Source organism: Lycorma delicatula, chromosome 1 (genome assembly GCF_047948215.1).
Source record: "Lycorma delicatula isolate Av1 chromosome 1, ASM4794821v1, whole genome shotgun sequence".
Lineage (NCBI taxonomy): Eukaryota > Metazoa > Arthropoda > Insecta > Hemiptera > Fulgoridae > Lycorma > Lycorma delicatula.
The window spans coordinates 118749455-118776776 of record NC_134455.1 but is presented as its reverse complement, the minus strand read 5'-3'; the positions used below and the strand labels follow the sequence as shown (position 1 = coordinate 118776776).

General features: G+C 34.4%; 2 protein-coding genes across 2 annotated transcripts in view; one reads left to right on the top strand and one right to left on the bottom strand.

Moving 5' to 3' along the window:
- Positions 1-27322, top strand: part of LOC142321740 (sodium-dependent neutral amino acid transporter B(0)AT3) — a 187815-nt gene that overhangs the window by 38038 nt on the left and 122455 nt on the right. The gene's annotated exons all lie outside the window — the stretch shown is intronic.
- The window catches only part of Rbm13 (RNA-binding motif protein 13), a 279868-nt gene that overhangs the window by 238260 nt on the left and 14286 nt on the right, over positions 1-27322 (bottom strand). The window lies entirely within an intron of this gene.

The following is a 27322-nucleotide window of genomic DNA, read 5'->3' as shown; positions in this document are numbered from 1 at the left end:
GGTGGCCAGGGGTCCGCCTGATTGCTTACTTTATCAAGATAGGCGTTTTAGCATCGAGCCCCGGTTAGCTGAGATATTCAGTCTCAGACGTTTTAGGACACTCTTCACGCTTGTAACCCTCATCACTACAGTGCGCACAGAGTGAAGCATATTGACAGAATTTTGCCCTACGACCAAATCTACTACACTTTAAATATCTCTTTACATCAACGTCAAGGAGTCTTGACTCTACAAGAAGAGAAATCCGTAAACAACCTAACCTCAGCAACAAACTTCTTAAACAGAATAGGCCCAACTTCGAAAACATCGTGATATCTTTGGGCATAATGTATACCAGTTCTAAATAAAAACCTGCACTCAAACTTGAATATCGTCTCATCCAAGTCGATATTTTGCTCCCGTACGAGAGACCCAACCTCCTCTTCGGACAGGCGATGATCTATATCATAGACGTTGACTCAAGGCCTCTCTTTTCTTTCTGATCCATCTTGACCTGCAACTTTTTATTAACAACAGATCCTGAAATGAGTATATCTGTCTTTTTGTCATCTGCTACAGCAACCAGACCTTTCCTAGTATGTTTATATTTCAAATTTTCAAATTTGACCTCTTGCCCTGAAGGCCAGTCTGAAATTCCCCTCTAATCTCTTTAATTATTTTTGTAGTGCCCTCCTTCCTGTTCATCAAAATGACTACTGGCTGCTTACGGGCTAATCTGGCCTCCCGCTTGCATTTAAACAGTTCAGCGTAGCGTTTCCGCTCCGCTTTAATAGACACAGATGCTGGTACCGGGACGGATACTGCCTCTTTAACTATAACCTCCTTGACTTCAGTAGGTTTAGAGGTAAGCGCCTCAAATCCATTCACCAAAGCAGTGAACATTGCCTTAAACTCATTAAGTCTTGATATCACCGTGTGCGAACCGCTGCAGAGGCGTTTCGTGGGCCTTCAAGAAACTCCAACTACTCACATTGTTCCTCAAATTGTGCTACTACAGGGACTGTAGTAGTACATCTGAATTACCTGCTGACTGAACTACCAGCCCTGCCACCAGGCTTAACGAAATCATTAACCAGACTAATTTTTTGTTTTCGGGTGGACGTATATGCCCGATTAGCTTGGCTTTCGTCATCGGAAGAGAAGAGCAAAACATTCTCCACGCCTCTCCCGATAACCATTTTATTTCTAACCCGCCTGGGGTTTCGCTTAGACTTTCCATACTCTAATTGTTGACATTCCGCCAATTCATTTTAATTAAATAAGATAAGCTAAGCTAATCTATTTACTTACTCGCTGATATCTTCCACTTTGTCGGGCAAGACCACAAATGTGACAACTCCCCGCAGCGAGATACGCGCAGACGGGGACCTCTTGCCTCTCTTCGTAACTTATAGCCGCTGCTAAATCGTTTAATTGCAAGCAATTACGAAACAATGAATACGGCCTCCGCTCTGAAAACAGTGCAAGCAGGATTAGGGCCAAACCTTGCTTATTACAGGTTATTTACACTAGCAATCACAACTTCGTCGCCACGTGCTTATAGAACAAAAATTCTATAGCTTAACAAGGACTTCTACGAGGCGGATGCACGTTTAAAGCAAACACCAGATACAAAGAATGATGAGTGCTCTAAATTTTCGATACAGATGCATTTAAAGCCTTAATCGGTAAAGAATTCAACACGGACGGAACTTAGGTATAACTTAGGCCAAGCATAATATTAGACCGTTAAAAATGTTTAAATCAATTTAAACAAATTTTTCGAACCGATTAAAAAAATATATTTATCATTCAAATTTTACTTTTCATTTAAGTTAAAAATATTCTCTAATGGTTTTTTATAAGCTTATTTTCTAAAAAGTCATAAACCACAGTTTATTAAGGTGTTATAAGTTACAAAGTAAATACGTATTTTTTTGCTTCTTTATTCTGATATATTTTCATAGTATTTAACAAAATTTAATTTATTAAAAATTTGAAAGGATTTCAGCATTTGAAGTTAATATAATTTAACTGTTTTAATTTCTTTGTTATTCACAATTCCCTACTGAATAAAAAAATAGTGAAAGATAAGCTGAGGTAAAGGTACACATTTTTTACTTAGATAGAATAATAAAAGAAGAAAATTTTACAATGCCTTTTAATGCATTAGATTCCATATAATCATTTACAAAAGATCTGCAGAAAAAATCAATGAAATTCTCAACAACCAAAATTCTTAACTTTTTTCGTAGGTAGCTACTCATCAAAAGCAGTTGTAATCAGTATCTGCTTGCTGCCTCTAACCCATCAGGATTTAATATACTTTTGAACAAATCAGTTTTGAACTCCATATACTTCAGAATTTTTTCCAGACGGGCAAGTAACAATAACTTATTTTAAATAATGTTGCTTTCATCTTTCTTGTCACCATTGTTTCAACTCCATAAGAAATTACCTTCTTGCAAATTGATTCAAAATAATTTATCACATTCAAGCCAAGAAAACCTCCATGCTATTCAATGTACTAAGAAGTCATTTCTGCTTTCATGTAACATTTAAACTAACATTATCCTTAAAATAACGAGGTATGTTGTGGAGATTACATTATTATTCTGAATCAGGTGTATTCGAGAACTCTGAAGAAAGGATATGGTAGTATCTTGTAGAATGTCTTCCCTAAAATATATTATAATCCATTAATTCCTTTTTCTTTATTATATGAATTTTGTAGAAGAGTTTAGAAGAATACATGTCCCTCATGGTTGATGGCTAGGTTTATTATTGTTCTTAAATCCCTCAGTGAAACATATATGCAAATTAGTTCATGTTATTATGATACAATAAAGGTATTATCTACCTTATTTTATATTTGAATACCAAACTTGTAATGGGACCCTGATCAATATGGTGCGCATATAATCTGATCAGAATTTATCTGTATTTATGGAAAGTATAATTAAGAAATGAGGCATATGTGTACATATACTAGTCTTTTTTATAATATTCTTTGGCAAGAAGAGCATATAAAATAGATAAAAAAAAGGAAATTAATTTTTATTAAAAACAAAAAATGAAATGAATGACTATAACACTGCATTTCTACTGAATAGAGCAATAAAAATGTTATCTTACATCAATAAAAAATGATATTTGTTAAATGAAATAAAAATACTACAATATATTTGATATAAAAATATCTTGAAATAAACATAAAACGTTTTTACATATCATTTTATAAAAGAATTAATAATAGCAGTAATAAAAATTTTAAACTTAAATAAAATAATTTTTTCAAAACTCATAATCATGACTAGCATTGTCCCCATTGAATTCATTCATTTCTCATCTGGAGGGTGACTTGATGTTGCTACCTGAAAAAAATGCTTTTTCTTTATCATTAATTGACGCTCATAACTTAAACAACCAGTTCTGCAGCTTTTTATCTATATTTCTTCTTAAACATAATTAAAAATGTTCTGAGACTTTTTCTATATTCTACAATCTTCTTCAAGATTTCATTAAATTTTTTGAGATTTTCCACTTCTCAATTTATTTTGTTATCTATTATCATTATGTTTTTAAATTTTATTTATTTTTCTTCTTTTTTTGCTACTTATATAATTGGCAATAAATGAATATTAGCAGGTGGAATGTGAATGTAGTAGGAAAAGGTATCCAGATTCTGTGTTACTGGAATTGATTAAAAATAGTTGAAAATCATTTAAATCATCTTACTGGTGTTATTTCAAGACAGCATTCTTCTATTACTTGAATATCATTTGAAATGATGGTTGCTGAAAAAGGCATTATAGACTATTAATGGATTATTAAACACTATTTTCAAATTTCTTCTTCTCTTATATGGCATTGCATGCGTTCAATGGACCTTTGCCCCACACATCCATCTTCTCTGTTATTAGCCAATTTTCCCAAATTGGCCCAGCTTTTTTTTGGCTGTCTTTTCTTTTTTCTGTATGGTGTCTTATTTTCATGATTATTTGCGGCATCTCTTTTCCTCCTTTCACAAACTATAGCTCAACCACCTAAATCTTTGAGATTTAATAAAACTCTCTCCCAGTTGTTCATCTAGCTATTCTCTCCAGCTGTTAATTATTGTAACTCTTCTTTTTTTTAATCTTCTCAATTTTTTCTCTAAAGACCTCACCAAAAACTTTTAAAATTCTTATTTCTCAGATTTTAACGCAATATCTTTGCTACATTCATCATCCACATCTTAGTTGTACCTAACTTTTTATATATTTTTAATTTTGTGCTCTTTCTAGTTATATTATTTCTGGAAGTTATTAAGTAAATGAATATACTTTATTTTACCCTACTCTCTTTGTTTCAAGCCTGGTTTCTTTCTCTATACAAATGTTTCTATCGCTTTAGGACATTCAGTACTAATTTGAACTGATATTGTTGCATATTTTATGATACTTGATTCTATTTTTTTGTTTAGGGCTGTAGCTTTAAAAGGGAAAGTACTGTAATCGGTCCAATTTGGGTATATATGATATCTTCACATTTTGACACCTAAGGAACCCAAATTCATAAAAACCAGATGGAAATGTTTGCATGTACGTTTCTGTGTTCAGTGTTTCACGCCTTTTATCTCCAGAACTACTCGACTGATTTTGACCAAACCTGGTCAGATTACTTCTGGATATTGATGATGCCATTAAATTTTCAACTTAAAAGGTCAAGGGGGTGAGGCTGTAAAGCAAGGTCACGCTTAGTATCTTGAGATTTTGCTTAATTAACGTCTTGTTTTTCTTAGACGCATTTGTTAATGATTAAAAAATAATAATATTTAAACAAAAAATTTTTTTTTTGTAAAATCGCACCCCACCCAAAAAATATGCTATAAATAAACTAGTGGTTAAGTGATATAGTACGTCATTAGTACCCCCTCTCACCACAATACAACTGCTGTAGTCGTCGTCTGCTATGTTCTAATGTCACAAGTGAGAGGTAAAATTAAATAAATAAATAATATTATAGTGTAAAAAAGTATTTAAAGTGGCTGCTAGTACTGCCACACCCGCGCGAATGAAACACGGTATGCACACGCGCTTTAGTTAGAATCATTGAATTAATAAAACAGAAAATATTGTATTTACATAGAATCAAAATATTTTAAATTAAGTTGTGTGTGTAAGCCGTTCCTCAGAAAATAGCCGCGTGACGGGAAAGTTCTACAATTGTGTTGTCAGCTTTTTTTCCTTCGGAGTATACTAAACAACTAATTTTATTAATATTTTGTTAAATTATACATTTTAACAAATTGGCGTATGTCTCTTTCGCCGTTCCAGAGATGATATTCAGTGGCGGCTCGTAGCTTAAATTAGTGGGAGTGCTGCTCCAGTAAATCTGTTTCTGGGCCTTTTCAAGGCCATGGTTAAATTTTTCTGTAAAATAAAAGAACCGAGAAAAAATGAATCGAATAGAATATCTGGAAGCAGGAAAATAATCTAATTCTACACTTTATCACATTCAGAAATATGGTACACGGTTTTTAAGCGCAAAACCGTATTCGGTTTAACCGAATAAATAATAAAATTTCAATACAGGTAATATTGTTTAGTACTCAGAAAAAAATACATAATTATTTTTTACTAATTACCTTCTCTTTGCCCTTCCAACGTATTTTTGAACAGATTTGGGAATCAAAGAGCGCTTGATTTCCGCCATCTTCTGATCGCTACTGAAAAAACAACTAAACCGCTTTCATATTGCTTCCACCGACTAAACTTGAAAAGTGAACGAACAAGGAACGTTTCATACACTCACGGAATAAAAATAAACAACCTTCCTGAAAGCACGCCAGGGTCGGCACTGCGGGAGCGATAGTGCTCGCTCTCCCTCGCAGTCTCACGTGCAGCTTCTTATGTGCCCATGCGCACAACAGCCAAACACCATGTCGCTGGAACTGTGAAGCGCACAGTTCCATACAAAATTTTTGTATCTTTTTCATAAACTGGGGAATGGCTACTGACATTAAGCTTAAGGATTATATGTTGTACAAATAAAGAAAGAATTAAATAAAAAAGGACTCATATTAAATGTTATCGATAATATCAAGTGGAAATAGGGGTACTGCTGTTCCACAGTGCCTATACGCGAGCCGCCACTGATTATATTAATTTTTCATTGATGTTACTTTGTTCAGCAATTTATGAGGTAGAACGGTTTATGCAAATTGCATAATAAGGTGTTGGTAAAACCATTACTGTTAAAATATGTGCTGCACTCGGAAAAGTACCAAAAACTCTTATTCCACACTTCTAAAATATAAATTAGAACCTATGAAAGTCTTTGTTTAAAACTGATAGTGCTATTCTGTAGCATTTATTTCTGTTTTTATTTTTTATTTGGAGAATATCTTACTTTATATTTGAAAAAAGGATACGACTTGATTTTTGGCTAATTTTCATTAAGATCTTAAATCAGGCCGTTTCTCTAACTGTGGGCATTTCCATTTCTAAAAAAAATAATCTAGAATTCATTTATTTTTTGGTGATTGTAAAAGTTAAATCGTTGTTGTTCTGGACCAGAATTCTGGACCAGATTATGTTCAGATTATTTTTTACTCTGTCGCCTGCAAAAATAAAGAAAAACTAATCATTTAATAGCTTTGCCGATGAATCAAAACTTATCAAGTAACTTTATCTTTTGGGACAATTTTTTGTGATTGTCCTAAAACATTTACCCGCTCTTAAAGCAACAGTTTTCGGCTATTTTTTAAGTTAGAGCTTTTGCAGTTTGTCAGAAATGTTATTACTTAATTTGAAATTTATATACATATTTTACTTTCCTAATGTGCACGTTGCAATCTGTCCAACTACTGGACAACATCCCAACCACGTAGGGAAAGATACCCGCCTTGTGACGTTTCCGGGGTCATCACCCCCCCCCCCCCCACGTTATTATACATGATGGGCTTTAATGGGAGTCGTCTTTCACCCCCTCTAACATTTTACATCTCATAGAAATAAGCCAGGCCTCGTTGGGATATCACCGATGTAAATGCCTCGGTAGACATTTACATCGGTAATTTTCAAACTCAGCTTTTGCCTTCTCTGTAGGTCTCGTCCGGACATCTTGAATGTCCTACATCGTCGCTCTCTGAACTACCTAACCGAGCTCGCGGAAGCACGAACCCCGCGCCTAGTTCTACTTTTAATTTGAGCCAATTTCCAGTAAATGTCTCGAAATACGAGGCAATTTAACAAAAACATGCAACCAGAAATGTTGTTTGCAACAACGAAATTTAGTCCTAGTTCCCTTTATGAACTCAACTTCAGTTCATACCCCTGACCTTTGTTTCATTATAGACTCCGGTCTGGTCTACCAGGGAGAGGCGGATACACCTCCTGCTCCCACTCAGTTCCATCGCAGAGTCCCGCGTAACATTTACTTAATTTCGACCATCGTCGAGATGCCGCTACACCTCACGGCTGCATGGGATTCATGCCCTTGGCAGTGCAGTCGCCACCAACTAGTGAACGATGAGCAACCCCCACCCCCAAGGCCCATTGAAATGAAAATGTCATGTATGACATGTAAATGAGGCGTAATCTTGTACGGACTCAGGCCGACCATTCCATTAACATTAAAAGAAAGAAGTAGCTCGATTTGATGAGTTAATTAAAAAATATAAATAATAATTTCCTTAGAAAATAAATATTTTATCTAAATTATGAATTTAGAAAAGAATTTTAAGACTACAAAAAAGATCCGTGTTTTGGCTCTCGCCATCCAACACAAAACTGACTGACTAATAAGAGTTTTTTATTCTCACCCAATATACCAACGTGGTTGTGACGTCTTACGAAATGGAATCATAATCGAAAGTGTGACTTCCAGTTAATAGGTGGATGGCTTTACGTACTGTCTCAAACGAGTCTATTGGGCATCAGGATGAACCTACGAGTGTTGTAAGCTGTCTTAGCTCAGTGCATGTGACTTTTGCCTGAGTAATCGTTTATTTCGTCGATTTTTGAATGATCCAAATAAAGTTTTAACGTTTACTTTCCCAAATAAAAACTTATAGATTTTTTGTGTACGTTTATATTATTTTATTAAGAACGAAAAATAGCGTAAATATTGTTTGCTAGACCGAAAATTTTTAAAATAGGGCTATTAATGTGATTCGATTTATGTAAACTTTTTTTTTTAATTTAATAACTTTAGAATATTAATGTAGTCTATGGTGAAAAATGTCAAAAGTTAGGCATTACTCCAGGAAGTAATTGCATTACAACATGCAAAACACTGGATACTTTTGAATCAGGAAAGCGGATAAGAAATCGCTTTCTTTTTCCACAAAGAAATCGAAAAAACTGCTAGCAGAAGAAAAGACCCCCCATATAGAGCTGAGTTTTTTAAATCTGTAAGTGGAAGAGATAGATGACTAATTTATTATTTTTTTTATTGACTTTAAAAAAATCATAATCATATTTTTTTGCGCAAAGGTATATTTTTTCAGGAATCGTAAAAGACATCTTGATGATTTTTTTTAAAAAAGTTTTTCTTCTCAATGAGACAGATATTTTGATATTTTGATGTGTTCATTTTTATGATATAGCGAATAACTTTTGAAATATTTCAATTCTAAGTGCGGAAAGTTTTCTCCTCTAAAGGTGAAAAAGTAAAAATTATAAAAATTCAGGAATAGATATTTTTATAAACTCTTTTCATAAAATTGTAATAAAAATTACACATAAAAATTAAAAAAAAAAAAAATTATGCATCTAGCTGTGATAGTCTCTGATAAATATGTACCTTAATTAACATTATAAGTATAGAAACACCGACTTCCCTTAATGTTTACAATGTTAACTAACGTCGTTTGTCTTCTGAATTTTATAATTTGTTTCACCGATCACTACAGTTTCCTTTCTCTGAAACTTGAAAAAAATGATATTGTATTTCTTTCTCAATTTCAGATAGAATTTTTATTCCACTTATGAATAAAAGCAGCAGTAATCACGTGATATGATGTTTTGTTAATTTTATTTACTCGTATTTATTATTAATTTGGCAATCGTCCAAAATTCTAATCTATTGTGTAAGGGCTTTTAGCCCTGGACTAGAATGGATACACTGTAACAGGACGGGTACTATAAAATTTTATTTTAGATTACTATTTTACAACCGATGAAGCTTTATATAGCTTTTTAACATTTTGTAGTGTAATACCAAACTTTAAATCGTACAACAGTTTCATAATACGGAAACTTAATAAACGTTTTACTATTATTATTCATATCTGCTCAGAAACCGATTTATACCTGAAACAATGGCATTGAAAATCCAATTAATATAACTCTCTCTTTTTTTCTGTTTAGCCTCCGGAACTACCATAAGGTATTACTTCAGTGGATGATATGTATGCATGTAAATGAAGTGTAGTCTTGTAGTCTCAGGTCAACCATAACTGAGATGAGTGGTTAATTGAAAACCACAATTAATATAACTAATTAAAATAAACTGTTATCACCTAACATTCTAACTTGAAGTAATAACTTTTATGTCTTTAAACATTTTTTTCTACAAGAATAGCCCTGATTTATTTTGTTATTAGTTGTCATCTCTCTGGTATTGCAAAATAAATTGTTACTTTCGTTAGTTATTTTTTTGTACACAACCAACAGTTTTGGCTGAAGATTACTGAAAGAGAATCTTTATTATTTTAAATATTGAAGCTGGCTATAAGGTGAACGCGCACATGGATACGTACGTTTATTAAGTCACAGTCCGACTTATCAGGCACTCATCAAATTGATAATCTATTATAAACTATACGGAGAAAGACAAAAGCATAAAAACGATAAGGACTTATTTTGTTCACCACTTGGATCTGACGGGAATATTCATAATTCAAAAATTCTGGATAAGATTTCCCGGAGAGCACGATATTCAAAGATTTTTTTAAGCTAGTAGAAGGAGGTCTGGAATTGCAGGAGACCTTTTCTTACTGTTCTCTAACGCGTTCGCTAATTCGGATTGCTTTTAATCCTAGATGATTTGTCATAATAAACTGTTTTTTTTGGGTTTTTTTTAAACGTAACGCACAAAAACATAATAAAACAGTTATAATTTATAATAATTTTTTTAAGCATGGCCCGTTGGTGTAATTATATAATTAATATATAAAAAAACCTCTTACCAACAAATGAATTTGACGCGATCAAGCGCTTTCGGAATTAATTTCCATTCTCAGGAACTCACATTATTCGTCATATTTGTAAAAATAATTAAAATTTCACATGTTAATTGTATGAAAATTGTGATATTTGTGTAATTATAACAGTTGGTCGTCATATATTTTTAAATTATGTCAATGTAATCACAATTTTCATACAATTAACATGTAAAGTTTTAATTATTGTTACAATTATGACAAATAATATCCTGAGGATGGAAATTAATTCCGAAAGCGCTTGAATGCATCAAATTCATTTCTTGGTAAGCGGCTTATTATATATTAATTATAATAACAGTTATAGTTTGTGACAGATAGCGCAGCTACATGATTAGTTGCTGGGTTTATAAGGAGTAAGAAGAAACGATGATCCGAACAAAAAAGAGTAATGTAAGTTTCTTATGAAGAAGATGTTGAGAGATTAATTATATTACTAGGTAAATAAAAAGTTTAATATCTGTAATGATTGAAAAACTCGCAAAAAACTTTATAAAATTTTTAGAAATTCTAGAAGTTCTGTTATTGAATGAACTTAATGATCTGATGTTGACTTGAGCAGCTATCGGAACGAAAAAAATACAGTCCTATTTTTAAAAAAAATTAAAATTACATTTTTGCTTGTCTTATAATAATGTAGTACTTATTAATACAATTAGTTTAAAGACTTTTGAAAATGTCTTATGAATAGTACATTAATTTTGTCGTAATCAGATTTTTCCAAGATTCATACAGAGCATCACTGAGGTGGGGGGTAAATTCGAAATAACATTTTTGATGAATCTTGAACGTAGTTAATTTGTCACAAAGATAAGTAATTTGTATTTCGTAATTTGATTCGTATTAATTTGTAAATAATTTAATTCGTAATTTGTCAGGAAGATTTTTCAAATTTCTTTTACGCTTAGATGGATAAAATTAAGTTTTTAACAAAATAAATTTTAACAAAAAATAAAAGTTAAAAATTAAAAAAGACGAATGTTAAAACAAAACATTGTTGACAAACATCTTTCTTTAATGTAGGATAGTAAAAGAAGTGCGGGGGAAATTTTGTATATGATATTTGTATATAGTGTCGCCAAATGGCTTCGACGGCACATGGCACTTACTAACCTCATGGTGGCCCTGAAAAGGGCCGTTTTTGTCGTCGAATGGCTTCGACGGTTCGTATTTCATAACCTTGTGGTGACCCTGAAAAGGGCCATTTTTTGCGTTAGCACTGAGAAGAGCTGTTGGGTCCGGAAGCTGGTCTCCGGCGAGGTCGGGGAGTTGCGGCTAGTCCACTGAAATCCGACCGGGCTTTCCCTCAGCAGCAGTTGGGTCCCCACTACAGCGTGGCAGTGGTGGTCCCCAGAGCCCCGTAGTGACGGGTCGGCGTCGCTCGACCTTCGCCGGCGCGGTATACTGTGCGTCTCACATCGTTGCTACCGTTATCGCCCGCCGATATTAAATTTGACATATATGTGGTAACAATAGTATAATTTTTTTCCAAATTGTTTACATTTTTTTAAACATATAAATATATATATATATTTATTTATTTATACAGCCTGTTACACTCCCAATAACGTAAGGATTCCAACGCGGGGTCATACATCTAAATCGGCTCAGCCGTTAGGCTGCTACAGTGGAACAAACATACATATAATACGCTCTAAATACATTACACTCATTTTCGAGCAAAAAGTATTTTAAGAACACATGCAGTTTTATTAATGTTATTAACATAAATGAAAATATATAAATCATATTAATAAATGATACCGTCATTCGTCTTCGTCAAAAGACGAAGATTATGGAGGTATGGGAATTTATGTAAAAAAAAAAGTAACTACAGACTACGTTAACTGAAATTTCTAAGAACGAAAAAGAAGTATAAATAACAATTAGGATGAATAATAAAGGAAACATAAGTAAAGAGAAAGAAAGAGAGAGAGATTAATGAATAGGAAGTAAACAAGAAATTTATATAAGGTCAAACTAACGTTTAGGTATTACGTAAGTTGAAGTGTAGATTTGAAATGTACACTCTTCATATGAGACACAGAAAGGTGTAAGCCTATTAGTAGTGGATTTTGAAGGAAAAAAGTATATAATATATGTGCTTTATTTTTTTATTTTTTTTTTGTCTTCAGTCATTTGACTGGTTTGATGCAGCTCTCCAAGATTCCCTATCTAGTGCTAGTCGTTTAATTTCATTATACCCTCTACATCCCCTACATCCCTAATAATTTGTTTTACATATTCCAAACGTGGCCTGCCTACACAATTTTTTCCTTCTACCTGTCCTTCCAATATTAAAGCGACTATTCCAGGATGCCTTAGTATGTGACCTATAAGTCTGTCTCTTCTTTTAACTATATTTTTCCAAATGCTTCTTTCTTCATCTATTTGCCACAATACCTCTTCATTTGTCACTTTATCCACCCATCTGATTTTTAAAATTCTCCTATAGCACCACATTTCAAAAGCTTCTGATCTTTTCTTCTCAGATATTCCGATTGTCCAAGTTTCACTTCCATATAAAGCGACACTCCAAACATATACTTTCAAAAATCTTTTCCTGACATTTAAATTAATTTTTGATGTAAACAAATTATATTTCTTACTGAAGGCTCATTTCGCTTGTGCTATTCGGCATTTTATATCGCTCCTGCTTCGTCCATCTTTAGTAATTCTACTTCCCAAATAACAAAATTCTTCTACCTCCATAATCTTTTCTCCTCCTATTTTCACATTCAGTGGTCCATCTTTGTTATTTCTACTGCATTTCATTACTTTTGTTTTGTTCTTGTTTATTTTCATGCGATAGTTCTTGCGTAGGACTTCATCTATGCCGTTCATTGTTTCTTCTGCTTTATTATGTGGGGTTGAATCAAATTACATGACAGAATAACTGACGATGAATTGCTGAGGAAATAATGGAAGGTAAAATAAATTTTTGTAAAATAAATGAGGTGAAGAAAGACAACGGATAGCTACATTTTGAGATGAGAATATTTGTTGATAAGAATTTTAAAGGAACAGTAAAAGGACTTAATTGTATTTGCTTACAAAATTATCAAGAAAAATAATTTTAATTAAATATAAATAATTTGAAACTAGAGACGGAAAATGAGAGATGTTTTTTTAACGTAAACAAATTGAATTGTTATTATTACCCGAGAACAACGACTATGAAAGCTGATCTACCGGAAAACTATTCACCAAACTTAAGTACGTTTTTCAAAAGCACTAAATTTATTATATTTTTATATTTGCTTTATGGCAAATTGCAAAAATAGCATAACACAAATATTAAAATTTTTTGTTATAAACTGATAACCTTAATAAATCGGAAAATATAAGAAAACTTTGTTTCATTAAACCCTAAAATTATTCGTATGTTAACCCCTAGTTCCGACATAATGCCGCTAACATAGTCCCTAACTTCCGACATAATGCCGCATAACAGATACTATCCACAAAGATGTGGTGCACTGACGCAGCGAGCACAAAGGGAGCATCCGTTTGCGTAATCAAATATCTCCTTTGACAAGGAGATCTTCCACTAGTCACATAATTATTCTCGAAATCTCTGTGAAGATTCCTTTTATTTTGTACCACTGACTTATATCTCTGCTTGGAAAAAAGGTATGACTTATTTTTCGAAATTTTTGAATTGACTTCTTTGAAGAATTGTGCAAACTGTATATCGGGACCATCACTTTTTATTTACAGTGCCATCAGTGAAGTTGTGGTTTTGTTGTGTGTTACGAAAATGGAGCATCGGAATTTAGAGCGACGTTGTGCAATTAAGTCTTGTGTTAAACTTGGGGAATCCGCGAGTGTGACCTTTAAAAAGTTGAAACAGGCCTATGAAGAACATTCCTTATCAAGAGCACAAGTTTTCCGCCGGCACAAATCATTTTTTTAAGGCTGAGAACACGTTGAAGATCAACCTCGCTCAGGGAGACCTCTGACTTCAAAATCTGACGAAAACGTTGAGCGTGTGAGGGTTCTTGTGAGATCAGATCGTCGTTTAACAATAAGGATGATGTATAGTTAAATTTAAACACTTTCACTGAACATCAAATGTTGACAGATGATTTGGACATGCAGAAGGTTTGTGCGAAATTGATGCCGAAAACCTCACAACGGAACAAAAAGACAATCGAAGAAACGTGTGCGTTGATCTACGTGAGAGGATTGGCAACGACCAAGAATTCTTCAATCGTGTGATTACAGGTGATGAATCCTGGATATTTGAGTACGATCCTGAAACAAAGCGGCAAAGCGAAGAGTGACACACTCCGTCATTTCCTCGACCGAAAAAATGTCGAATGAGCAAATCAAAGATCAAAACCATGCTGATTTGCTTTTTTGACAGTAGGGGTATCGTGCAAAATGAATTTGTTCTCCAGGACAAACTGTCAACCAAGTGTTTTATAAAGGTGTCCTTGAAAGGCTCAGGAAAAGAGTGATTCGCGTGAGACCAGACATTGCATACAAGTGGATGCTTCTTTATGTCAATACGCTGTGTCACACGGTCATTTCCATCAGGGAAGTTTTGACCTTAAAACGAATTCCTACGGTTCCTCAACCCCCCTATTCACCTGATTTGAGTCCTTGTGACTTTTTCCTTTTCCCAAAATTGAAACATGTCTTAAAAGGTCGTCATTTGGAATTCTGGAGAACATTCAAAAGACTGTGACCGACCAGTTAATAGCCCTACTAGTTGAAGCCTTCCAGCGCTGCTACCAGGATTGGGAACAACGACTCCGCCGGTGTATAGATGTCCAAGGGAACTACTTAAATATTGTTGTTGGGAGGATATTAAATTTAGAGATCATAATGAATTCTAGTCTTATAATAAATTGTATTGTGTAATTTTCTAACACTTGAATTTATTATATAGTTATATTAGAAAAAATATAGCGTAAAGAAGTTCAGAACAGAATACGAAAAGGGCTTCTAAGTTTTTTCTATTAAATTTTCTTTTCACAAAAAACAAAAATTATTTTTAGTCAGTGAAAATAAACAATTTGTAAAATAAATAGTGAACTAGGAACAGTAAGTAATATTTTCTTTTCCTGTGATTGTGATCTCGTTTTACGAACGGGAAGGAGATGCATGGGGTAAACAGCTTACATTTTGTAGGGTCGTTGGGTTATGTAACTGAGGTGGGGATGACCTGTTTTCAAAACTGGGTCAGATCGGTATCTAAGTCTAAAAAATATTTTCGTGTTTCTGCAGATTAAGATGCATATCGAGTACTTCCATGGTTTTAAATAAGTTTAGTTAAAAATAGAATTAATATATTTTTTTTTATTTCTTATAAATATTGAATAAAGATTACACGTTTTTTTAATGCTGTTTTAGTGTATTTTTAGAAGTGTATTATAAAACGAAAGATGTAAAATATAGAATAAATTCAATTCTTTACAATCTTTTCTAATAAACGATATCAATTTTTTTTTACATTTGTTTTGATTCTAGAGCAAAGGGTAATAGAAAGTTATGGAAGTATAAAAAATAAAAAAATAAAAAACGGATTGAAGCTATGTCAATAATATAAATCATGTGACTGAATTGAAAGAAAAATAGACCTTCTGGAAAATCAATAATTTATATTTAAGTTTACGACACACAAACCATAAAATTAAATCATATTTTATAGTTTTGGACAGAATAAGAAACATCAGCAAAATAAATAAGGTATAGCAGAATGACTGTATCTTGCAGATAAATCATAATTAAAATACGCGGTCAGAAATTTTCTTTTCCAGTTAAATTTATATATTTGTAAAAACAAAATTGCAACACAAAAGTAACATTTATAAAACGGTATTTTAATAAAATCTAACAAACCAGTTCATACAATTACTAACTACTGCACCGAACTTCGCCTGAACGCTGGGTATACATCCCGACCGAACCACTTCTTCCCTAGAAATAATATTACAAAGATTTTTAAAAATTTGCTTTATACTTTTTAGTCATACTATAATCAAATTATTATCATACATTGCATGAGTTTAAATAATAGGTTAATTAGGATTTCAAAAGATAACATCATATACTGAAAATTCTAATATATTTATAAAAAAAGCCGTTTTGCAGATTTTGCAATTTTTTACACCTGCATCCTTAAATTTATCCCCGTACGGGGGGGGGGGGGGAGTATGTTTGCAAAGTAATGGTGGAATATTATATTGTCACTCGGCCTTAGTAACTGTACAAAATTTAATCAATCGGAAATATCAGGAAGTATGTTAAATTAAGGATGTGAGATTTGAGAACAAATATGGAAAAAAAACATTGTAAGTTACAGAAAAGAAAGTAAAAATGCCTTTATCCTAGAACGAGTTGTAAACTTGTTAACCTTCGCTTCCATTTTGGAAACTATTCGCTTCCATTTTGTTCGAAAACCGACGTTATTCCAACACAAACAAGAGCATAATCCTTGAACTCTTTTTTATAAGGTACCGAAATTCAAACATAAATAAATATATTTTTTTTTATTTTTACGTAAATTACAAATTTATTACAATCCTATCATCCAGTGCAGAAAGTTTCATAGTATTTGTGGTTCTTAGAGAAGAATGTGCTAAATTTCAATTTTATTAAATGAAGCTTAATGACTAGCTGTTTGAGAGCCTAACTACCTCTTATGAAGAATTAGCGAACGAATTAAAATCATAAGTTTTCGAGTAATGACTAAGCAATGCTGAATCATTCCTTAGTCATGGAAAAACTTTAGTCATGGAAACGAAAAAAAAATTTCGACTTTATTTCGTCGATTCGTAACCCGTGAAAATAACCCAATTATTTTTTTATATTAACTTTTATAGTGTAACTAAAGTAAAACAACCAAGGGAAATAAATTGTCCGCGGTAGGACGGGGAACGCCGCGACTGAGCTGTCGTAGCTCAACATCTCAAGGTAGGAACCATCGTTGGAATGATGTTTACGCAGTTCGGTGGACTTCGACACTGTGACGGATTTCAAATGTAATATCGGGAAGTGAGGGGATGAGAGACAGCTCTGTACGGAGCTGCCGTTCGCCCGTGCTTGCAGCGGTTTTGATCAAGTGCGGGGACTCTCGAGCCCCTGAACTAAAAGTCTGAGTCCCAACGGGAACGCCCCTTTGGGGGTGTCCTCGTTAGAGGCAAAGCAAAAATGACCGAGTCCGTCCCGGTTGCTGGGTGATGGAGGCCAGGAACGGAATAGTCAGGCCTGGCGTTTCATATCTGGCGTTTAGAGGCGAAGGCAACTTCCCGAACCGTGTTAATGCTTAATTGCGGGTCCGATTCCAGGAGGCAGGGTTAAATTTAGAAGAAAAAACCAGGGAAATAGGACATATATTATACATTAATAGTACTGATATACCAAGTCCTAGGATTTGCACTGAGGATTGCATCTTAAATGCTCTTGCCGAGGTGGAAGCGCCGACTGTAAATATGTTTTCGCAATTTTTGTAGACATAGAGGCAGAATTTCCTTCCTTGTGTTAGAGTTCTGTCTTCTATGAGTTGGAACGCCGTAATGTTCCCGTATCCCTACAGGTTGTAGTACGTGACTATTTGTCTAATTGTACGGCTCTGTTTGAAGATGCGCAGCTTGCTGTGAAAACATCCGTCACCAGGGAAAGGCCTGCAGGGTTCCATTCTCGGTCCCCTGCTGTGGAACCTGGTATCTGACGGGTTTTTGGGATTGAAATTCCCGAAAGGGGTCACGGCCCAGGCTTTCGCCGATGACTGTGTCCTTTTAGTTCGTGGTAATTCACGACTGCAGCTGGAAGATCGAGCGCAAGCAGCCTTGTCAACCGCGGAGGGCTGGAAGGACATTCAAAATTTAAAGATTTCTGTGCCCAAGACGAAGTTTATGCTTCTCAGGGGTGCAGACAAATTATTGTACACATTAAGTATAAAGGCTGTGTAATCAGCCGAGTGAGAGTTCATAAGTACCTAGGTGTTTTGTTTGATGAGAAGTTGCTGTTTAGCAACCACATTAAATGGCGGCGGACGCCGTCTCATTGATGCACAAACTTAGGAGGATTGCTCGGAAAGACTGTGGATTTTCTGGCCGCCAAATGTACATGGTGTACCGAGCTGTCTTCGAAAGCATGACCTGTTACGCGGCGCTCGTTTGGGCACATAGGTTGGATATGAATAGAGCACTTCTTCAAAATTTAAGGACTGCCAGCACAGAGCACTTAATTGTATGCACTGGTGTATTTAAAACAACTTCCAACGAGTCTACCACCGTATTGGAAAAGACTCTCCCAATCGATTTAGTGGTGAAAGTTCGGGCAGCCATGTGGAGATTGCGAAGAGTCAGGGAGGACGAGGTATTTGGGATGCGGTTTCGGGCCGGGCCGGGCCAGTACCAGAACGGAACGGTTATCACAATGCACCGGATCTAAATTTTGTTCAGTTGCCCATATCCCCATATCTATGAGGCCGCAGAGGCTCGCGATGGAAGAATGGCAGCTAGAATGAGACATCTCGACTAAGGGAAGATCCCTGTACAACTTTATACGAGATCTGGGGAGATGGTATACCTCGAGTTCGTTTTTAAGAGCAACGGGTACCCAGGTGCTCACTACCATGTTAAGTTGAATCAATATCCGTTTCGGTTCCACCTGGCAGATGATGAACTGTAAGTCTGCGGGGAGGTCCAGTCAGATGAACTGTGAGTCTGCGGGGAGGTCCAGTCAAATGAATACCTGATGTGGTTGACTACTCTTGCTGGGGCCACGCTGGAACTTAGAAGTCAAGAGGAAAATTGGCCACTCACAAGCGGCGAGTCAATTTGGCGAGGGCCGCAATGTCGGACCCTGTGGGAGTTCCTTGATGAGGTTGCTATTTTCAACCGACATCAATAGTTCACTTAAGGGAAAGACTCCCACCGCACTACTGTAGGAAGCTAACCTAGAAATATATGGCTGACCACCAGCCAATTAAGGCTCTAAGCGCTTTAATATGGTGGACAGGTACTTTCTGGCATTCAGCAACCTAGGCGTGGCAGCGAATTACTGTCTAGACGAAGTAAATTTTAATTTATGGATGACATATATATTTTTAGTAGTTGACAGGGTGCACCTACTTATTTTAGTAAATATATGACAAGTGAACGTAAGCCGGTGGTGTATGGTACCGCGCTTGGTCCGCTCACGCTGTTAGGTAAGCTCCAGGAGCTATTTAGGACACTGGTCGCTAAACTGTTTCGTGGCTCAATAGCAGTTTGTGGAACAGACATTCGGTCTTATGCTTTAGGACGACGAATAGGGTGGTGGCGGGAGAAATGCCCAGCAAACCAAAAAATACCAAATCCTATTTAATTTCCAGAACTTAATGCTTTTTTGTGGAAAATAACTTGGGAAGAGTGTATGTCCTAAGTGCTAAAATGATTCTATTTTTTGTGCTAATTTGAGGATATACAATCCAAAAACCAAAAACAGCTGCACCTGGGATGTTAACTTGCGAAGTATCATCAATCTCTACACTTATAACCACCTCGTTTTGAATTGTTTTAAAAAAAATTAATAAATTTTAAAATAAAATAAGGTAAATAGTTTAGTGAATAAAATAAGCCTTTAGATAAAAGTGAGCTTTTATCTTTATGCAATTTCATAAGGTCGTTTCAATAATCATTTAGTTTTAGCGGACTTCTTAAAATATATATATATATATAATTCGGTTTTCACTTACCGCAACAATTTTAAACAACATTTTTGTAACAGAAATTTAAAAAGTTCATAGTTATTAAAATTAGGGTAATATATACATATAAGATATTATTATTATATATTATTTATTAATAATTTTTATATAATAATTAATTATTATATATATATATATATATATATTGAAAAGGAATTTTAGAGGAAATGAAGTTCGTTTCATTGTGAGTGAACTGCAGCCTACTATTAAGCACATAAACTACCAAGACAAAAATCATCCATCATTTGGAACAAGAAATAAATGTTCTGGTATTTAAAAAGTAAGAACTTGTCCAGCGTGTTGTTTCATAAAGTAACTCATGAAAATATTTACACAATATTGACCAATGACAATAATATGTACTTTGCGATGACAAAAATTTAAACAAATACTAAAGAAAAATAAAATGTTTGGATAACTTTATGTAAGATAAATAAATTATAGCGTCTTTATGGCTGATAAATTAGAATCAAAGAACTTCTATATATCGAACTTGAAATTTCCTGGAAAAATATTTGATATATAGAAATGTTGATGTACAAAAATACATAATTCAAATTTTTCATCATTCTCTTACTAAAAAAAATTATGTATAGTTAATTAGCTTAAAGAAGACTTAATTTAAAATATCAAAGAGATTTATTTTTTTTAAATGTACATAAATATATTTAATTTGAAAATTTGCTGACAATATACTACAAAATATTTGTTGGTTTACAAAAAAACGAAAAGGAATTTTATTTAATTTTGGACCAAGTATCTTAATGTCTTTTTTCGATTGTATTTGAACCACCGAAAAGATGAAACAATATTTTAATAACGTATTTTAAGGTTGAACGTTAAAATCACGTTCAATCTTAACGTACTGTAACGTTATTCGTTTTTACGAATAAATCTCAAACCCTGTCGGACAATTTGGAATGCTTTTATTAATTGTTTTCTTGATAGTTTTTCAATTAATTCATCTTCGTTTCATCATAATCTTTAGGTTCACCTTAATCAAAGCAGTCGTCCAATATGTTCTGATCGGTGGGGTAATCAAGTTCTTGTCCACGTGTAAAAATTATTCGAATTCAATACCCGTCATTTATTTATCCTAATAAAAGAGTTGTTTCCATGTTTTCTTTCTATTTTCGGTATCTGTTTGTTCTTCATCTCTGTTTTTTTTCTTCAGAAATTTCTTTTAATTGGAACTAGCTTTAGCAAAACAGTTTTTTATCGTAGTGGGTAAGTCATCATTCTCCTATATTTTGGCTAATGTGCTTATACATAATCAAACACTCACTAATTTTTCTGTAAATTCGTCATTTTTAAACGTAAAGATCTGCGCTTGAGAATTTTTTTCGGTAATGAACTTTCAAATTTTAATTACCCTTTGGTCCATTGATTGTAATTTTGCAGTTTTATTAGACGGAAAGAAAACGTGCTAACATTAGTCAATTTTCGTTCAGTTTAGTCATCCTAGTTTAGTTAAACTAGGATAGGCCGAGAAATTGTTCACAAAAAGTAGCATTCACCTTTTTTGTTTGATCATCCGTTTACCAAAGTTAGTTACCTGCTTTTCAAAAATTTCTCCAGTCATCCATAATTTTTTTGTTAAAATTATGATTCAACTTCAAATGATTTCACGGCTTTGAAACAATTCAACAAAGGAGTTTTAAAATTTATCTTTATCGATCATGTTCCTACAAAAAGACAACCGTAATACGGTCCTTAGAATGTTCCTCAAAAACATTTATCATCTTTGAAATTAAGAGTTTTATTGTGCAAAAACTTGAAAAACACCCGTTTCAGCCAATTTAAACACATTGACAGGCTTATGTTCTTTTAAAATGGTTTTCAGAAATGTGTTTCTCCCATTGAGAACATTGCGCGTCTGATATTATCTTTTCCTGAATTCCGTATCTCTTTTTGAATTTATCGAGCCATCCAGAGCTGGCTTGGAGTTGGAAATTCCCAAATTTGCAGCATATTCAGTCACTTTATCCTTAATGAGCAGCCCAGCCTTAATAACAGCAAATGTTATTTTCTCGTATCATTTTTGCCTATTTCAATACTGTTTCATCAATCTTACCAAATTTTAAAGATTTAAATGGTTCAATTTTCTTAACAGCTGGCACCGTTGGTATTATAAAATTTAAATGAAAATAGAGTACTTACCAACAATTGTGAGTATTGACTATCCAAGTGCTTTCGGATTATTCCTCAATCGTCAGGGATTTTCATTTATAAAATTTATATGCACAACTATAAAATTCATAATTAATCAGTAATCCATGATGATGGAGGAATAATCCAAAAGCGCTTGGATAGTCAATACTCACAATTTTTGGTTAAGTGGATACTCTATTTTTATATAAATTTAAATGGTTTCCGATATCCTCCAACACTTTCAAAGGTTTCAATAACTGAATCACGATTTTTCAAAATTGTTGATACCGTACTTGTCGAAATTTCATACTTTTTTAGCAAGTCTTCATTTTTCATCCCGCTTTCTACGTCTTTTATTAAGCTGAACTTCTCTTTCACACTTAAAAATTTTCGTTTAGGGACCATTTTGACTATAAGAAATCTAAAGCTAAACTGAATTCAAAGTAAAAATCTCCTTCCAAGTTAGGAAATGGATTTGTAGAACAGAAGCTACGAATAACGTATGACCTCAACGGTAAGTGTTTATTGCTTTTTCCTAAATAACCTTCCAAAAATTTCTATTTCAGATAAGAATCGATGAAGCAGTTTTTTTTTAATTTAATTTTAATTTCTTCTTATGAAAGGAATCTATGAGCGAATTTTGATTGCAATAGGAAGTTTGATATATATATATATCGTCGCCGAATGGCTTCGACGGTACGTGGCACTTAAATTGATTAAAAAATCAAAATACATGTACATAAAGTAGTATTTATTATGCACCCACTATCTACGTTTAGCAGATACATAATTAAAGTCATAATGTAGCAGACATGTGTATTTACCCAAATGTATAGTGTTATATTTTTTTTATTTTTTGGTTTAACCTCCGGGTCCGCTGTTAAGCATTTTTTCCGCAGAGGATGAGATGAGTGTTTTGTAGCGTGTGTGAAAAATGCCATGTTTGTCCGGGATTCAAACCCTGGACCTCCGGGTAAAAGGCCGAACGATACCACTCGCGCCACGAAGGCCGACTGTATAATGTTATATTGAACAGAAATAATTCATAAAAAGTAAATTACGGTTATTTTATGCAGTATTGTGTTAAAATAATCAGAAAATTTAACTAGTTGGTGCATAAAAACATTTCGTAATAATTTTATTGTTTAACAGTAACTGCACTTTCTGCACAGGAAGGAACATTAGATTATAGCAAGTTCTTATCTTAAAAAAAAAAACAGAATAAGTATTTTGCTAAAACAAAATAAATTGGAACTTCTCATTTAGTTTATCCAAGTGAAAAAATAAGTGTAAATCAAATTATAAAAAAATAAAATAAAAAGGAAATGGAAATGGGAACTACAAAATAATAATAATTATAGAAATGACGTAAACAGAATGGATCACGATCTTAGCCACGCGTCATGATAATTACACGCAACGACAATAGCACAATGGACATCATTGTCTAGCATGCCCAGTCGATCTTTCTTAATTGCCTTTTAAAGAATTACAGGATTTTTTTTTTCATTTGCACAAATCTTATTTTCTTACTCTTTTTATTTTTACCACAATATTTATATTTACTTTATTAAAAGGTTTTACTAAAGTTTCTAAAAGTACACAATAGCATTCAGAATTTTTTCTCCGATTTACTGCTTTTATCTTTTCTTCTTTGCAAGTTTTCTACATGTTTGCACTTATTCTACGTATTTATATTATAGAGCGAGGTAAAATCTCTCTCATATCTTTGTTCGAACCCTGATGTATTTGAAATCGTCAGAACACCACTTATGTGATTATTCTTCATTGTCCACAACAATAGCTTAATCATCAACCGGTCTGAAAAATTACTTACTCGAAAATGATTAAGTAATGTAAATTTATTTGATAAAGAGCAACTACAGTAATCATATGTAATTTATTTAATGAATTTAAAGTATTCAAATAAATTAAATAAGCTTATGTCCAAATACGTATATATTCGTATTTTTAGGTAGATTTCATAAGAAAGCTACCTATTTTACCATGATTCGATTTTCGGAAAATTTCGTCATATCTTCGCGTTTCACATCCCCCAGACCCCAAAACCACCGTCGGTTCAAACGTTTATATATATATTTCACTTACTTGTGAACACGATAACTGCCGTAATTTTGCGCCAATCACTTTCACATTGATGCATAAAATATAATGACCCAAAATCTCGATCGAGTTCGTTAATCAAAAATCGGACCATGAGGGAAGAAATGGGGAGGCTTTTTCGAGAGAAAAATCGCTATAACTTTCTTACTAATTAAAATAACGAATTCGTTTAAAGTTCCTACTATTCTTTGGATAAGGACCTAAAACCTATGTAAGTAAATTTTTTAATATCACCAACCATTGACGAGAAGAATGGGGTTTCGAAGATAAAAAAAATTTACCCCCCTTAATAGTCTATGAGTAACCCTTACGGCAAGGGATGACCAAAATATTGCTGGAATTGTAAGATGGGGCTTGTCGAATGCTAAACATGTGAAACTTTTTTCACATGCAACCATTGTCGTATTGAGTAAATTTGAGGTTTCTCTTAACTTTAAGGTGGAAATCTTGTTTCCCCTACTTAGCACCGGTGAAATCTACCTTCGCCTTCCGGCATGCTGAAAGGGGTTTTTTTTATAAGGCCAGTAAAAAATACATCACCCAGTGTAGGTAAAAAACTGTAATTATTTATAACCTTTGTATTAAATTTGTATTTTTGTGATTTGAATAAAATCAATACATATACTATACACATTTAACTAACATATTCAAGAAACTTTTTTAGTTTAATAAAATAATGTCATCCTTTTATAATCATTTTTTTTATAAAAGTCGAAATTATCCAACTTATTAACGGGTTACAAAAATTACTGACAGCCACGTTGTAAAATAGAATATATATTTTCGTATATATAAAGCCAAAAATTTGTCTATTCTCGCATCATGCGAGAACCAACCGACCGATTTGCTTTCAAAGGGAAGTTTTTAAGCCATAGATCGAAGCTCTAGACGCTTTGAGGGTAAAGTTGTGAATTAAAGATATTAAATTAAAGAAAAAAAGATTAACCCTTTACTTCATTATTATATTTTTGTCACCATGACAACAGAAATAAGTTATGAACTTTTTGTCATTAAAAGTGTGGGTACTTTAATTATCGCAGTTGTACTATTATTCTGTCTTTTGTTATTTAGTTCTTTTCAGGTTTCTATAAAGCCTGAATAATATCTTATCAGTATTATTCTCACACACTTGAGGATAACGAACAGGGTGAAACAGGAACGGAGAGACGGAAATAGCGAACAAAACGAGCTCTGCTGTCTTGGTGTAGACCTCGTGGCCGCGGGGTTAGAGGGAACGGAGCCCCTGGCTGACTATTTATATATAAGTAAACCTTTACATAGATTTTGAAATAAAAATCTCTTACAGCAAGGCCAATTTTTATACATTACGGATAGTAAAAACATATTTAGTTACTATAATTTATTTTATAATTCCTTTGAATTTTTGACGTAACTTTCAATTTTATTATTCATAGTTATTGAACCCACGGGTTGGACTAGTGATCAACTCGTCATCGCAAATCAGCTGATTTCGAAGTCGAGAGTTCTAAGGTCCAAATTCAAAGTAAAGGCAGTTACTTTTATACGGATTTGAATACTAGATCGTGGATGCCGGTGTTCTTTGGTGGTTGGGTTTCAATTAACCACACGTCTCAGGAACGGTCTACCTGATACTGCACAAGCCACACTTCATTTACACTCATACATATCGTCCTCTGAAGTAATACCTTTACAGTAGTTCCGGAGGCTAAACAAAAAAAGAAAGAAGTCACATAGTTATTGGAAATTACTATTAATTTTTAAATAACTTTTTTCTCTACACCGCTGAACCCAATCAGCAGTCAAGAGGCTGCAGACCGGACTCAGTTCAGGGACGTGTCCTTGCGACTCTAACGGGCCTCCCCGCCTGCCGGCAGTAGGTCCGGCATGGCAGGTCGATCCGCCGGTTCTCGATCTTCTTATTTTAATTTGCCTACCTCTAACTTCTGAGGCGGGGGGTAATCGGGCCCGGCTATGCCGTTCCCGGGACCTCACTCCATCTGCTGGGACTCGGTCTTTTCTTTACTTTTTTTTTTATCCGGGAGGTTGGGAATCCCCGTGCCTCTTCACTGTTGCCCACCCGTGCAAGCACGGACGAACGGCAGCCCAGCAGGGGGCTGTCCTTCTCCCCCCACGTCTTCCACCCAGGCTTCAGTCTGCCCCCCATTCTCTGTAATCTTTTTCCTTCCTCTTTAGTATGTCTGCAATCAGCTTCTCCATGTTTAGCCCTTCCCTTCAACATGTACAGGACAGCGGTTTCAGGTGTTGCCCATTCGAGATTACAATTTACCTTGGCGGCCCCATCCCACCGAGGACATTCAAAGAAGGTATGGTAGGGGCTGTCCTGCAGTCCGCAATATATGTAATCCTGGAACATCCTTTTACCAAATCGGTAGAGATATTCCCCAAATTCACCGTGGCCGGAGAGGAAATTTGTGACACGATAGCCAACTTCTCCATATCCCCTTCCCAGCCACGGCTCCAACCTGGGTATGAGTCTGCGCGTCCAGGCGCCATTCCTCGCCGTGTCCCATGCCTCATGCCACTCTTGAGATAATAGTGTCGTCGCATCTTCCTTGGTCATTCCCTCATATTGCCTTTTACTCTACAAAGCTCTGAGACAAATCGGAGGGACCCCAGCGAGTACCCCCACCCCCTCTGCTGACACCGTTCTGTACGCACGTGGTATTTTTAGCGCGGCTCTTCACTACATCAATGTCAAACATCTGACTTGTTTCTTTCTGTCCAAGGCAGCAAACCACGCCGGTATCGCAAATAACAATACCGACGTTGCAACAGACATGAGCAGTCTTCTTTTTGCTGCTCGAGGGCCCCATCTGGTCCCCATTAATTGACTGAAGATTCCAACCACACGCTCCGTCTTGTTCGAAACTTCCTTAATATGTTTATTGAACAGCCCTGATTTTCAAACCGTAAGCCAAGATACTTGACATAGGGCTGTATGGGCACTGTACGGTGTTGTTGGTCTGTCGGATTTTTCTCCAGCCGACTACCGCTACGACCTGAGTTTTTTGAGGTTATAAAATAACCTACTTTTATTTAACTGACTTATTAATTATATAGTAAAGGCGAGATTAGTGAGGTATACTTAATACACGTACAATAGATACACAATATTTAATTATAACGTAAATAATAGTTACGATGACTTC